Below are 11402 nucleotides of genomic sequence, written 5' to 3'. Positions count from 1 at the left end.
AAATGGAATTGTCTCTAATAAGATACTCCTCCGGTCCTTAATATAAGACCCAATTCTTGAGTTGGTTTTGGTCCTAAATATAAGACCCATTTTTTTTAATTTATCAATTTTCTCTAAATTGCCTTTTAGATACTCTCTCACCCATAATCAGTAGAAGAGAAGAGATGGGGTATTAAGAAAGATGATTATGGTATTTTGGGAAAAATGTGTCACTTTTCTTATAATTAACTAACTTACCTAACTTCCTTAATCTAATCAAATTAGTTAAATGGGTCTTATATAAAGGACCGGAGGAGTAATATTATACATAACAAAAAAAAACTAGGAGAATGGGGGAGGTGTCTTGAAAAACACTTGACATCTATATGCAACACAAGTGGCCTTAACATCAAGGTGTTTGGTTTGACTTATTTTAAGTAATTTTACCACCAAATATCGGTTGGCAAAAAATTACACTATAAAAAGCAAGATATGCAATTAAAAATTGGTAGGATAAACTTAATTCATTACTTGTTCTCCATAATTCTACACATTTTTTTTTAATGTATATAAAAGAGGGCAAAGCCCAACTAGATACTAAATAGAAAGGAAATTAGATCACAAGCACTCTTTCTGCACAAAGTTCCCTAGTTTAACAGAGCACATATCAACATTGAAGAACAAGTTCCTCTCTTCGCCAGCACATCAGCCGCACCATTAGTGTCTCTTCCAATATACTTGATCCTAATATCCCAGTTGGATTTCAAAAAGTCAAGTATTCTCGTCATCAAAAGGCTGCCGTCATTATTATTAGCACCAGGCTTGCAAAGTTGATCAACCACAAACTGAGCATCAGACTCAACAATGACTTTCTTGAATCCAAGGTCCCAAGCTATATTTAGACCTTTAAAAATCGCCCACTGTTCAGCTTCTTGTGCGCTACAAATACCTATTTCAGTCCTTAATATAAGAGTTATTTGACTAATTTAAGTAAATTAAGAAAATAAGTTAAGTTACTTCTTTAGTTATTTTGTTTTGTCATATTTATAAGTCACTTCATTAAATTTTTACCATGAACATACCATATTGTCTTTCATTTATTATAGTCTAAATAGTTTTTTTTTTTTTTTTAAAAAGAGCATATATTAAGTACGGGTAAAGTTTGGAAAGTTGCTATATTTTAACAAAAAGTTAATTCAGTTTAAAGTTTTCATTGGTCTGTCTGAAACATGTTGGAAGTATCTTATAAATAGAACCAGAGGAATAATTATTTATAATAAATAGGTGTTATCCTAAAATATTCTTGTCAATCAAGTTTATTAGCTAAAACTACCATTATTAAAATAACTATTTTAGAAAAAAAACGAATAAATATGAGAGATAAAATGAATTGGATCTTATATTTAAGATCAAAATAAAAATAAAACAGGATTTTATACTAAGGATGGAGGTGGTATTCGGCAGGTGAAATCCACAGTTGATCCCCCCCAAAAAAAAATTCCAACGGAAGAAACTGTACATTTTAATCCAATAACAATACGAGGCCCTCGATGGGATGGAGCGCAACTCTGAGTATTCTCGTCATCAAAAGGCTGCCGTCATTATTATTAGCATCTGGCTTGCAAAGTTGACCACCTACAAACTTAGCATCAGACTCAACAATGACTTTTCTTGAATCCAAAGTCCCAAGCTATATTTAGACCTTTAAAATCGCCCACTGTTCAGCTTCTTGTGCGCTACAAATACCTACTCCGATCCTTAATATATGAGCTAATTGACTAATTTAAGTAAATTAAGAAAATAAGTTAAATTACTCCTTTAGTTCTATTTATAGGGCAGAGAGAAAAGTTTTTTTTTGTCATATTTATAAGTCATTTCATTAAATTTTTACCATGAATATACCATATTGTCTTTCATTTATTATATTCTAGATAGTTTTTTTTTAAAAGAGCATATATTAAATACGGGTAAAGTTTGGAAAATTGCTATATTCTAAACAAAAAATTAATTCAGTTTAAAGTTTTCATTGGTCTGTCTGAAACATATGGAAGTTTCTTATAAATAGAACCAGAGGAATAATTATTTGTAATAAATAGGTGTTGTCCTAAAATATTCTTGTTAATCAAGTTTATTGGCTAGAATTACCATTATTAGAATAACTATTTTAGAAATAAATAAATAATATGATAGATAAAATAAATCAAATCTTATATTTAAGATCAAATAAAAATAAAACAGGATTTTATACTAAGAATGGAGGTGGTATTTGGCAGGTGAATCCACAGTTGATCCCCCCCAAAAAAAAAATCCAACGGAAGAAACTGTACATTTTTAATCCAATAACAATACGAGGCCCTCGATGGGATGGAGCGCAACTCTGGGATAGTATGCTTGAACCCACCACCATCCCATGCTTCTATTAAGCCGAGATAAAGACCCACAATACGGTCAGTTGGGCCCCCTTGTTATTCATTTGGCCCATTCCTGTGAAACGTTCAATAGCCCAAGCCCAACCAGCAGGAACCTGGGTTCAAGAGGCAATGTACTGGTCATCGTCTCATTCCAGCAAGCGATGTAGTGGGCCCATTACGTTCCATCTGTTTTAATGTTTCTTTCTTTCTTCTCCTTTTCTTTTTTTTCCTTCTTCTTTATTTTTTTTCCTGATTTGAAATCCTAAAGATTAATCAATATTTTTCTGATTGCATTAACATCTATTAAACTCTAGCCATCATTATTTTATCACTTGAGTTTGCATATAAGGAGAAATCTCATCTAAAATTATATATCGTATAAAAGAATTTACTAATTTATTGAGCACAAATACCTTCACAAGAGGTGAGAAACATCAGTCAAATATGATGAAAGGATTAGTTTGCTCCGTTAAATGGGATTGGAAGATATTCTTAATCTTCATATACTAAAAAAATCCTATGATTTGAGCCGCTCTTAATTAAACACCAATTTTCAAGCAATATAGATATATATTGAACCATCATTCCTTACGTTTAGATTCGTAAGTCTGATATATAATGTTTCAATCTATACCAGACCCAAGCATGCTACAGTTACCATTATGACTAGTGTATACATAGCTCTATACAATCAGTACGTCTAAGTATTTAATTTGTCAAACTATCATGAAAAACTGCATGCAATCTTATTTTAATAAAAAAAATTTCTAAATACATTAAAAAAATTATAATAAGTCTGAATACATTTTTCAATTTTGAATATAAAAAAAATTCTATTTTTTCCGGTAAAATGCCGAGTTATATTAAAATGTCAAGGGCTACACAACAAATTCCGAATAAGGACAAAAAGAAGAAGTAACTTAGCATCAGAAACATTAGTTTTTTGGGACGCGCTCTTTCTTAGAAGAATCGTACCTTTTATTTTCCTTCATGATGGGGGATTTCAAAATATCCCACCAAATGGGGTTTATCTTTGGTAACAAGACAACCCTGTCTTATTCATAAAAAACACGACATTATTATTGGACCCTGAATGGATGCTAGCTGTAGTAGAACACAACACACACACACCACACACACACACCACACACACCACACAAACACAAAAACACAGTAACACTTTGAAGGCTGGGGGACCAAATTAAAAGCATTGGCTGGTTTTGCATGAGACGAAGCAGAAATATTCCATGATCTAGGTTGTACGTACGGACAAGAACAGTTATCTGTTTTTTGTTTAATTGGCTCATAAGCATTGTTATTTTGTGGTTCCCTGTACCAACTTGTTGAGGTTAACACGACAAAAAAAGGACGTAGCTTCTTACATGCGTGAAGAAATTTTCATGTTGCGGTGCAACACAGATAACAAACAGTGACTTGAATGGTAATCTATGGTGGCCAGAAGCCCTAACTTAGCCAGCCTTAGCGTTTCAGAAAAGAAGTTTGAGACACCCACAAGATCTATATATGTAGTTACGTTCTTTTTGTTTTTAGCAGTGATTAGTGATGTTGTTTGGGTTTATCTCTAATTATATATATCTTTTCATTTGGATATGGATGGCCATACATGTGGACATGTTGTTCGTCAGTTGTTGTCTTTTCGTCCATTTGTGTTGGATTTGGTTGATATACTGATAGATTTTACGAAGCAAATTGTGTGGATCATTGTCAATCATATCAGGGGAAATCATGAGAATTTTTGTGTTTGCCCCCAAGAAATATGAGATTTTACGTTCTCTGTGAGTCGAACGAAAAAAGTGTCGCACTCTTTGTATCTCTAACTAGTTGGTAATGATGATTTGTTTGGTTTGGATAAAAGTTCTTATAGGTTTATTGCAATTGGCTGCCGTTTTTTTTTTTTTCAAAAAAAATTTGTCTGCTACCGGACAGGTACTGAATTAATGGCTCATGTTTTTATGTGATTAGACAGAATTGAAGGAAGCTGGCTCCTTGGATAGAGTATGGTTTTGTTACGCAAATTAGCATTCAACTTAATAATATCCAGCTGTTAATAATTATTCCTCCTGTTTTTAACGTAAGACCTAATTAGTTAATTTGATTTTTTTCCTTAAAATATTCTAAGAATTTTTCTTAATTTTCTCCCTCCTTCTCCTACTTAATTATTGTTATGGAATATAAATAAAGTTAATTTAAAAAAAATTGATTAAAATGTAAAATAGATTTTACATAGGACTAATATCAACTTTCCAATCAGATCTTACATTAATGATCGGAGGAGTATTGTTTTTTTCTGGATACTATATATCATGACTATAATATAATGTAAATGCTAGTGGTAGGTAACCAATCACGTTTGATGTAATCATCAGCTGATAGTGTTACTGATGGTATGACTTGGACACTCAAGTTCATTAATGCCGCAGGATTCATATGAGATTGATCTACTTAAATATATAGTTTCGGTGCTAAACAGCCTAATGAGTACAAAGAACTCATCACCACTATTACGTACCATCTAAATCTAATTTGGACGTCTCATATAGTTTTATTTTCTTACTTTTATTCTTTTAATAAAATTATTTTAATGATATAGAGTCCAAAAGGAATCTAATCTCTTAACTATCAATTTTTTAAAAAAAAATGATTTTTTATTTAAAGATTTTTACATGAAAATTTTATATCTAGACCATTGAAATTATATTTAAAATGTGCAGATTTCACCACACTGATAGATATTATGGTACTCATTATTGTAATGAGTACTGAAATTAATCTATATACACACATTCTTTTAATTTTAACCAAACATGAATTATATTTGTGACATAATGGATATATATTTAATTATTAATGGTGGTTCAATCAAGTGGAACCGGTGATTGGATGGGGGAAAAGTTACAATGGGAAAGCTAACTAATTAAACTTGACCACGCTTAAGTTTAGAGGGTATTTAGGTGAAAACCAAACTATGGTTTTAAAAGTAATTTTACGGTATACAAAGTAAATATGTAAAAGAATTTGTCTCGATTTACAGAAAAGTACTTTTTAAAAAACACTTTATAGTTTGTCAAACACCACCTTAGACTCTCTGATAATACTCTATAATTAATATATGAGCATGCAAGCTTGCATGGGGTAATATAGTGTTGGGAACGTAGGTTCGTGTTTATATTGAACTTTGACACAGTATGTCATGTCCAGATCTTACCTGAGATGATGGCATGCCTGTGGCTAAAATTCATCAGGTGAAAAACCGCATCCTTTCTCTGCCAAGGCGCGCACATGACACACACAAATTAAGACACTGACTCAACAACAGCGAACGATTTTTGAAAAAACGATTTTAGTTATATACACAGCAAAAAAATTGACTTTCAGCGGCGACAAAAGTCGCCGCTGAAAGTACAAAAGTCGCCGCCGAAAGTTTTTTGCGGCGACAACTCGCCGCTGAAAAGTCGTTGCGTGTAGCAGCCGTGGCTGAAAACTTTCAGTGGCGACTAAAAAGGTCGCCGTTAAAAGATACTTTCAGCGGCGACTTTTAGAAGTTTCAGCAGCGACAAATGTCGCCGCCGAAAACACTTTCGGCGGCGACATTTGTCGCCGCTGAAAAGCATTTCAGCGGCAACAAAAAAGTCGCCGCAGAAAACACTTTCGGCGGCGACACTCTTGTCGCCGCTGAAATGCTTTTCAGCGGCGACAAATGTCGCCGCCGAAAGTGTTTTCTGCGGCGACAAATGTCGCCGCCGAAAGTGTTTTCTGCGGCGACTTTTTGGTCGCCGCTGAAAGTAATGCCTAAGAAGAATTGGCTTTACCAATGCCACGTCATCACCGCCGGTGCCACGTCATCGTCTCCGACCGCCACGTCAGCACCGTCGACCTCCACGTCATCGCCATCGGCGGCCACGTCATCACCGCCGACCGCCACATCATCACTAGCTACCTCCACGTCATTGCCACGTCACTCCTCCTCGCCACGTCATCGTCTAATATTTTCACCTTAAATGTGTCTTCTTCCAGGTTCGAACTCGTGACCGCCTCCCTTCGTGTCCAACCTTCTTGCCGCTGAGCCAGATTGAATTTGTTTATTAATATTGTAAAATAAAATATATATTATTATATTATACTTTCAGCGGCGACAAAAAAAGTCGCCGCTGAAGGTCCACTTTCGGCGGCGACAAAAAAAGTCGCCGCTGAAGGTCCATTTTCGGCAATTTGTTTATTAATATTGTAAAATAAAATATATATTATTATATTATACTTTCAGCGGCGACAAAAAAAGTCGCCGCTGAAGGTCCACTTTCGGCGGCGACAGAAAAAGTCGCCGCTGAAGGTCCATTTTTGGCAATTTGTTTATTAATATTGTAAAATAAAATATATATTATTATATTATACTTTCAGCGGCGACAAAAAAAGTCGCCGCTGAAGGTCCACTATTGGCGGCGACAAAAAAAGTCGCCGCTGAAGGTCCACTTTCGGCGGCGACAAAAAAAGTCGCCGCTGAAGGTCCACTTTCGGCGGCGACAAAAAAAGTCGCCGCTGAAGGTCCATTTTCGGCAATTTGTTTATTAATATTGTAAAATAAAATATATATTATTATATTATACTTTCAGCGGCGACAAAAAAAGTCGCCGCTGAAAGTCCACTTTTGGCGGCGACAAAAAAAGTCGCCGCTGAAGGTCCACTTTTAACGGCGACACTGTGGTCGCGCTGCTGAAAGTCTTGGTTTCAATGGCGAACTTTCAGCGGCGACTAGAAAAGTCGCCGCTGAAAGTCCACTTTCGGCGGCGACACTTTTGTCGCCGCTGAAAGTCTTGGTTTTAGCGGCGACTTTTTGGTGTCGCCGCCGAAAGTGGATTTTCAGCGGCGACTTTTTTTGTCGCCGCCGAAAGTCGTCGCCTAAAGTCTATTTTTTTGTAGTGATACTACTCACTTAACTAATTTTGGAAGAGAGATTAAGTTAAATAAATTATATATTATAACATATGTTATATGATGATTTCTCTAAAATATTTATACGTACATATCGTTATATTATATATCAGCTTGATTATAAGTCAACACATTAGTTTAGATAAAAACAATAAGTAAGAATAGTTTAAAATAATTTATTTAGCTTTGTTAATCTCTATAGATTAGTTAACTAAGTCCTATATTATAGAAAAGAGGCAGCATACTCTTTTAGTCTTTATTTTTTTTTATAATATATACTTCAGAGTTCTAACGATATGTTGAAATATCTTTTCAAAACTGCCCATATTTAATGGATTTATCTCATCTTTTAATAAACGATCATTTCAAAAAATGCCTTTATTTCATCAGGGCCAAATTTCAAATGAACAAAAAATGTTTTAGACAGAGACAAAGTCATTAATCTGTATATTGTTGCCTACTTTTTACTATAATTTGGTACGAAAATATATATATTTTAATTTATTAGGTCAAATTTTTAATGCCGTATTTAATCTTAGAGTATAAGATGAAGATGTGATAGTTGATTTTTTCCCCCTCAATATTGTCACTTTTTAATTGTACAAAACTGTGGTCATGCTTTTAACTCAAACACATTTATTGCATGTAGTCATAATTTCAGTGAAAGAGGCAATCTTTTTCTAAATTTAAAAATATTACTATCTTAATTTCTTAATATAAAAACTCATTTAACTTTTATTTTGATCCTAAATATAAAATCTCAATTCACTTTATTTTTTATATTTATCTTTTTTTTTAATATAGTACTTGTAATAATAGTAGGTCTAGCCAATATACTTGATTAGCAAGGATATTTTAAGAAAAATAACACCTATTTATTACAAATAACTATTTGAATAATTTTCTTAATTTACTCAAATTAATAAATTAATTTTTATATTAAAAACTGAAGGCAGTAATATTATCACCGGTTATTCGAGAGCCGTGAAGTTTATCCTATGAACCATGCTAAGTCTGTGAACAGATGGACTGTGTTGACTTAGCTAATAAGGCTATAGCCTATGTGAGACATGAAAGGGGAGGGGTTGTTGATGATCGGGCTAGTGTACTTGAAAGCTGAAAACACGAACCACACTGTATCTTCACCGCTACCTATTTTATATATAACATCTCAATTTATTTTTATACTATTTTTTAAAAGCATCCTTATTAATTATAAGAGATTACACTTTTAATAAAAGATAACTCTAATACACATAATTAAAAATAATAATTTAAAAAAATCAATATATATTTATTATAAATGAAAATTTTAATTAATTTAATTAATCTTTTTAAATTAGTTATCCAACTCAAGCAGTATATGATAGTTATCCAACATTTAAAATGTGCACTGGGAGACAGGCTCCATTTATCTACCTATATTTTATCTCTACCTCACCAGGTTTCAATTCAATGTCACATCCATGTGTAAATAATTGTGTGTCCCCTCGCACACGCGATTTTCGTGGAAGCCAACTAATTAACCCTGGCGATAAGGATGAGTCCACAGGTACCATCTTCTTAAGGAATTTCTAATCACTGTGGTTAATTGCAATATTCCTTAATTATCTCTATTTCTTAATGCTTTATAGACAATATTGAATTACAAGAAAAATCACAAAAAAAAACCCTGAAAATTAAAAAATTTGTATATAAGGACTCGTTTATAGAAATTGTTGTCAAAACCAATATTAATATTACAAGTCTCTGTTTGCAATTTCTCTATTTTCAAGATGTTTTTGTGATTTTTCCTAAATTTTAAATACAACCCCATAATTCAGAATATTTTTTTTCCTATTTAAACAAACAGGGCCTTAAGTCACTATTTTATTATTATTCAAAGACATTTTTTTATTCTTAGCCATCTATTTGATATCTAATATAATCAAAAAAAAAATTTAATTCATAAAATACATTCGACATAATTAGGAGATATAGCTAAGTTTCTTAAACATGTTCTTGGTGGCTTGATTCCTAACAATGTGTATGTAAACTAAAGACCTCGACTATAGCAGCAAAACTCACTTGCCACTCCAATCACTATTATAAATTCCTTTTGAATAATTTTCACATATCAAGAAATCACATTTAAATTGATAAATGACATTTACAAATCAATTATTCTTAACCCTCTCTTCTCATTTTTCTTTTTCTAATAAAAATTAAATAAGGGTAAAATTGAAAATAGTCATTAATAACTCTTTAATTGGATTTATATTTAGGGGAAAAAATTTCTTCTAAAAAAATTATAACAGAGACCGGAGTGTGCATGATTTTTACGCTTCTAAAGAGATTCGTCTTTGAATTCTTCTGCAAAATGATTTAAAACAAGACATGCAGCTGGACACTAATTGGCCGTTAGAAGAATATTACTCACTCATTTTACAGTTGGAAATCTTGACTTGACCCCTACAGAAGTCGGCTGACAATATGAAATTATTTATTGCAGTATTATGTACAGTCTTCACAAGTATCACGTGTTAATCGCTGTTATGAATTTAAACTATCTAAAATATAATATGAAATAGTTTAAATTTAAAACTTCTAATATACAGTTTTTTTCATGACAAAGTTATTTTTTTTTAAAAATATCAATTATAAGAGTATCTTTATTTTGAATTTTGTATCTACTAAAAAATAATTAAAAATATATATAATTAAATTCAATTTGAACCATCCAAAACTAATCTGAATAGTTTAAATTAAGTTAAACATGGTATGATGAGTGAGGAATGTGCTTCTTTTTTTGAGGAGCACGTTTCATGCTTATCGTAATAATGAGTATAGAGTACTTATTATAATTTAAACTATTTAGATTGATTTTTTTTTTGTTACTAGGGGGCGGGATCGAACCCGCAACATGTGCACACCCCACACACACGCCACTTGGCCAAACAACCAGTGGTATCTAGATTGATTTTAAACGGTCCAGATTGAATTTAAATATTTTATATTTTTTAATTAATTTTTTGTTTTCTTATATACATAATTTAAAATAAAATAGTCCTATAATTAACATTTTTTGAAAAATAAATTTATTATTAAAAATATATATATTAATTAAAAATTTAAATTTAAATGTTAAATTACAGTAACAAGCAGTGCACTGAAGCCAACGAGAAGCCCTCCGAGACTGGGAATTTAGGGGGTGTTTGGCAAAACCAAACCTAGGTTTCAGAATCACTTTTCCGCAAAACGAGGTAACCTCCTCCACATATTTACTTCGTAATCCGTAAAAGCACTTCTGAAACCATGGTTTGGTTTCTATCCAAACACCCCCTTAATTTCACACAAAGACAGTCTAAGGAATCATTAAACCAAGGAATCTCATACAGAAAGTCAAATACCAAACTGTAAAGTATTGGGAAACGGAAAGTCAATTCACTCATTTTTATCACTTGGAATTAAGGATGGACGTCGATCCATTTTCGGTGCTAATTACAGCTCTGATTATTACTTTATTAGTCCTTTTTAAAACGGTTTTTCTATAGCTCCTTATTTAAATGTGAGGGGGGGGGGCCCACGCATTTGTCACTTCTGAGAAAGATGGGGTGTCTTTTTGTCAAGCGTGCTCCTCTTTTTTTTGGCTCAAATTATGAATATGAATTTATTTGTTTAAATTATTAAATATAAATAATGCTCCACTTGGTCTATGTACGAGTTAGCTAAGGAGCTTATTTTAACTCCAAATATATGTAGACATCAATTTATGTTGTTTTTTAAAGTTATAATTTTCTTAAAAAATTATTTTTATTAATTTTATATGTATGCTAGAGGAGTTCCATCAATGATGGGGTAATTGACATGATAATTAAAAGAAATAACTCAAGTAAATAAAATATTTTTTTTAAAAAATTAGATAATTAATTTAAAATTTTTAAAATTTTAAATTAATTATCTAATTTTTATACTTGAAATCAAAGAAGGGTAATATATATAAGAAAAGGAAAGAAAAGAGTTGTGGAACCTAGATTCTCCCGAAAATCTGTCATGTCAATCGTGCACGTTTGCGCCCTTTATGTT

The sequence above is a fragment of the Neltuma alba genome, unplaced genomic scaffold (assembly GCF_004799145.2).
Source record: "Neltuma alba isolate B1F8T4 unplaced genomic scaffold, ASM479914v2 tig00012126_pilon, whole genome shotgun sequence".
Classification (NCBI taxonomy): Eukaryota; Viridiplantae; Streptophyta; class Magnoliopsida; order Fabales; family Fabaceae; genus Neltuma; species Neltuma alba.
The sequence above is the reverse complement of the archived record's forward strand: the minus strand, read 5'-3'. Positions refer to the sequence as shown.